This window comes from Triticum aestivum, chromosome 2D, assembly GCF_018294505.1.
Source record: "Triticum aestivum cultivar Chinese Spring chromosome 2D, IWGSC CS RefSeq v2.1, whole genome shotgun sequence".
Taxonomy (NCBI): Eukaryota; Viridiplantae; Streptophyta; class Magnoliopsida; order Poales; family Poaceae; genus Triticum; species Triticum aestivum.
Window position 1 is genome coordinate 654,078,084 of NC_057799.1, and position 5,728 is coordinate 654,083,811.

At 45.0% G+C, this 5,728-nt stretch overlaps 1 pseudogene; it reads right to left on the reverse strand.

Moving 5' to 3' along the window:
* Positions 1–3,032: 3,032 nt before the first annotated feature.
* Positions 3,033–5,188, reverse strand: LOC123056207 (uncharacterized; annotated as a pseudogene).
* Positions 5,189–5,728: the final 540 nt, after the last annotated feature.

The following is a 5,728-nucleotide window of genomic DNA, read 5'->3' on the forward strand; positions in this document are numbered from 1 at the left end:
TTTCTCAAATATTCAACAACCGAAAAAATTGATGTGTGTAAGGCAATTATCTCAAATTGCTTTTGCTGTGACTCCCAAACCTCTTGTGTTGATGTGTGTATGTTCTGGCATTTGAAAGAGAAAACTTGGTGTCACTCTTCTGGGCAGGTTGACTCAAATTTCTTCTCATTTCCATCAGCTTTATCTTATGAATGTGGTGTGCATCTTAAAATTATCAGTACCCATTGCTATTGTGCACCAACACATACTTGTGGATGTATGATAAGCCTCTCTGTTTTTTTTTTCTATCAAGACAGAGCAGTACAGTAACGGCTAGTGATATGTCAGAGTTTTGTGTGGGAAGAGGACTGAACTGTTTTTAGATCTTAGGTGCAGCTATGGCTATGTTGTCAGCTTTTAATCTCATCATTGTTTGCAAAACTGCATAAGTTTTTATTTCTCTGTATTGTGTGTTGTGTTATCTGCATGTATCAACTATATTCTTGTGTATCAAATATTGATCAGAATTGTGATGCTTTTCCTCTTTCTTGAAATTTCTGTGCAGAGAGCTGCTGCGATCATCCCTCATATGCTTCTGGGGGGCCCATGCTCATTGCCTATAACAATCTCGCTGAGTTTTGCAAGTAAACTATGATTCTCAACACATATGGCATGTTCTGAACTTTAACTGCAAGCACTCATTCAAGGCATTTCTAACCTATCCCCTAAAAATAGTGGAGTATCTGGCGGAGTAAACCCTTTAGTGGAGTATATTTACTAAGTTTTGGCCGAACCTAGCCGATCCCCTATATTTAATGGAGTAAACTTTTGTTTTTTCTAAACTCTGCAATTATACTATACATTGCAACTACATATTAGCACACATATAGAAACTACACATAAATTTGTATGTTTAAGCAAATCATGAATATAGTTTACAAACCGAATTATTCAAATTTAAACACTCCGAATGGTCCAAATGTAGCAATAGCATGTGATAGAACAATTAGGGCTCGGTAAGACGTTGCCAGTGATGCTCAATAAGATCTTCTTGGACTTGAGCATGACCTTGTCGGTTCTCGATCTTGTGATGCTCCTCAAGGAATGCGAGGATCCTGTTCGTATCATTCTCTGGCTAAATCGGAGTCCCGTTGGTGATGTACCGAAATTTCTTAGGCATATCCCTCTCGTATTCAATGATCATATTATGCAATATGATGCAACAAGTCATGATTTGCCATAGAACCTTGGAGCTCCGGTACTCAGCAGGGCCATGAAAAATTGCAAAGCTTTTCTGAAGAACGTCGAAGTCTCTCTCAACATCTTTCCTAACAGCTTCTTGACATTGCGCAAAGTGAATGTTTTTTTTTACCTTTTGGAGGCGGAATTGTTTTGGCGAAGGTGGCCCATGGTGGATAGATGTCATTCTCAAGGTAGTAACCAATCGAGTAGTTTGTGCCCGTTGACCGAGTAGTTGCAAGCAGGAGCATCGCCTATAATAAGCCTAGAAAACAGTGGTGATCTCGACAGCACTCACATCATTGTGAGAGCCAGGCAAAACAAAGAATGAATGTCATATCCAAAGATCCTTCGATGCAACTGCCTCAAGAATGATCGTTGGATCATTGCAGTGGCCTTTTTACTGACCCTTCCACCCTGCAAGACAATTCTTTGATGTCCAGTGCATACAGTCAATTGATTTGAGCATCCCTAGACACCCTCTTGCTTCACTCTTAGTCATCAGCCTCTGGGTGTCTTCCTCAGTTGGTGCTCTCAAGGGCCAGAGACAACAATTGCCGCTTTAGTGAATCTTCGAACAACCTCCAAGAATGTGCCTTCATCAATGCGGACATAGTCATCAAGTGCATCGGCCGAACACCCATATGCCAAGACTCAAACAGCTGAAATGCACTTCGTTAGAGGGCTTGCGCTTATCTCTCCACATGCATTTCTCCAGAGCTTGAACCATCATCAGATATCTCAACAACTTTTGCAATCGTCAGAAAAAGACTTGTGCGCATACGAAGCATCGGTGAAAGTACTTCTCCAGATACGTTGGCTTTGGATCAAAGTAGTCTCGCATGATCTTGGCATGGCCCTCCGCTCTATCATGGTCGATGTGTATGCCGAAAATCATCATTGAAAATCATACCTAAAACGGCAGCAATGTCATCGTCGTCTTCTTCCTCTTTGGATGGCGATGAGTAATCCAAGACCATCTCCCTCAACCTCGTCATCTACAATTCAAACGGCTAGGTTCAATCCAAATGGCTCGGTTAAAAAAAGAACAAAAAAATCACCTAGGAAATTTGTCGAACACTTGCGATGCGGTCATGGTGCACCGGCCGGCCAGTTTTGTTTAGATCAAACCGGTAGGCGGTGACGTGTGCGAATGATCTGCAGCGTTGTGCAAGCAAGGTGAGATGCGGCGGCTGACATAAAATAAAGAAGTTTTAAAGCAATCTGACGAATAGGCTATGACGATGATGGTGGCGTTTCAACTTGATTCCGGCGATGGCAACGGGGAATAGGCTCGATGTCTGGCTGAAGGGTGGCGGGGGCCAAGGGAGGCAACAAGGTAGCAGCGGGGCCAGCGGGCGACCGTCGGGAGGCTCGCCGGTGAAGATGCAGGGGCGGGAACGATGCGAGGGAGTGGCATGGGTTTTACTCAGAGCCGCAGGGGCTGAGTATATTTAGGGAGAAGGTTGGCACTAGAGTATGATTTTTACTCCTATACAGCAGATTGGGGATCGGTTAGGTGCGCATTAGAGGAGTAACCCCGACTTTTTACTCCTCTAACGCTGAATAGGGGATCTGTTAGAAATGCCTTCATAGACGGACTAATGTGTGATACTACTTAAACTGTCGGCGCTGTTTTTGTTTCTGCTATGGTGCACAATTTCCATCATGCTTTACAAGCTGCAGGTTTTACCAAGAATTGATTCCAGTTTGGACCGATGATATCATGTACAATTGTTGGTTCCTCGTCTTTAACAAACCAGATTGCATGATTCACCTCACACAATTTGTAGTCCGCATACAAGGTTTACATCTTACAAAGCCACCTGGAGATCCACCTTTTGCTTGACAAGCAACGACCAAGCTACAACCACCTCCACTGTGGCATCACCAACTGAACAATCACGTGTGCTTGTTTGGCACTGCTGAACAGGAAAGTTCATGTGGCCCTTACGAGCAATCCAGCGATGAGACTTCCCATAGGCTTCTATGGCCACTCTCAGCGTTCCTTGTGATTCCACTGAGACCACTTTCCTCGATAGTTGAAGGTAGTTCTTTGATCGTCTATGCAGTCCTTTACCACGGCGGTCAAGCAACAGAACTGGCGTGCAGGTGGTATCAATGTCATCCGCCGCAGAAGCAGGAGCCCAAAAGCAAATAACCCGACATCCATATTTGAAAGGCCAATCCCCGTGTGATCTATCGAGCTGCTCAAGTGTACACCTCAACTGTACAACGATGGTTGGAGAGCAACAAGGTAGGTCCATCACCACCATAAATCACATTGGCCGAGGAAGAGGAACAATCATCTGTACCGCCGTAACGGCCTCTACAGATATTCAATATTTGCGACTCTCCTGCCTCGATTACGTTGAGTTCAACTTCAAAGTCGACATGGCCCAAAGCAACAATCGCACGAGACGGACCAGTCAAGCATAGGGAATCATCCTGCAAGCATCATATCATCATTATAAATACCTAATCGCAATTGTATTACAAAGTCAGGAGGATAAATAAAATGAGCAGAAAACTGAATACAATACATACTTCTCCATTCAGTTCTTGGTAATCAAACTTTGGCCGAGAGAACAGAATGTTGCGGTTGCGGTCCACAGTGTCTCGAGCAGCAACCATGCCGTAAACTTTGAGTGGCCAGTTCAAGCCTTTTAGATTCTTTATCTTGATTGAGTAGATCTGCAAAGTACTACCGGTGACAGCAGCACGGGAAGGGATGGTACCAGGTGTGTAGTGCGTAAACTGCATAGGGCTCAGTATGACTGCAACACCAAAGGCAAGTGTTAAATGTCAGAATTCTAATGTGAATAAGCAAAGCAAAGATATCATTAGACCCCTACATTCCTGAAACTACAGCCCGGATTTTACCACTAAACATGACTCCCGTGGTCAAACCACATGCCACCTCTTCTTTGTCCCCCTCAAACACCCATGCACCAGATGTCAAAAAAAGAAGAAACACCCACGCATCATCGCCCCAACTCCATACCTGGACAGTTTCCTATGAATGGATTCCTATTCCAAATTTATTTGAAGTATCTGACAGTTAAATGAAAGTTCCATTTGACAAATGCGATTCTTGAGAGACGTTTAAATGTGAAACCAGTATCCTGGGCCTTTGAGCTGGATCATTGTGGTGTATTACTTATTAAGAAATGAAGAAGCATTGTGGTTTATTAAATATTATGGTTTTTCGTAACTTGTATAAAATATTATCAATATTACCTGATATATACACAGAGAAACGAGATTACTTACTTGTATTTGCGAATCCACCGCAGCGTCCGATCTTGCTGGCCCACCCATTTTCCCAGTATGTCCGATCCTCGGCGAAAAAGTATTGATCAAGCTCCAAACTTTTCTTGAAATACTCGATTGTGGATGGGTCATTCTCCTTGTCCTCCTCTTTCTTGGTCTTCTTCACCTTAACATCCTCACACTTGGTCTCCTTCTCCCCCATGCCTAATTGGCTCAAGGTGTTCTCGTAATTATTGGGAAATCGATAATATTTCCTGAAAAGAGTCGACAAGTTGATCTGCCCCGGCTCCGGCTCCTGCTCCTGCTCCTGCTCCTGCTCCTGGTTCGTGCTGAATCCCTTGGATATCTGCATATTTAATTTGGCTGTCGTATCGCACAGCTCTGTGGCCTTGTAGGAGCAGATGGGGTCATTGGATTTGTTGAGAAAATATAGCATAGAAAGCATTCGATGGCCCAGGTCCTCCATATCTTGGAGCATCAGGTTGAAGTAGTCTGCGAGTTGATTCTCAGCATCGTCGTCCCTAGCAGTAGCAGTAGCAGGCTCCTCCTTTCTGGCGATCGTCCACGTTGTTTGAGAATCCACTTGTTTCCAGAGAGAAGTGGTGGGAGTAAGTTTGGCAAGCAGGTCTCTGCGCTCCCTCTCCACGGAGATAATCTCCCTTAGAAGCCCGGATTGGTCCATCTTCTTCAACTATTTCTTGTGCTTCTTCTTGAGTTTCCTCTGCTCCGTCCTGGCTTCCCTCTCCATCTCCAGCTGGTCGGTCCTAACTGTTGAGTAACGTCACCACTGCGCCCATGACAAACTCGGCGCTCTCTTGCGCCCGCGGCTCCACGGCGACTTCCTCAACACCGGCCACTCCGACTCGACATCAACCACGGCATTCTTCGCATGGCTACCTCGACCACGGCTCCACCACCCACGCTCTTGGCTAGCTACATCGACAAACGGCACAAAGGGCTACCGCCTGCTTGAGCAACCTCGTTGGTTTCCACTCCAGCCACGACTCCGCGATGCGTCGACCGTTACGACTGTGGGGGGTGTCCGTCAGCTTGCCTTCGGATTCTTCTCCAGTCTCACCGTCTGCTTCGCTACCGTTATGACTGCGGAGGGATGTTGAGTAATGTGATTGTATTAGGAAACATAGGTTAGACTAAGAAATATTCTGGCTTGCCTTGTACTCCAAGTAGATCATGTACTCCTATATATATCCCCACGAGGATCAAGCAATACAACAAA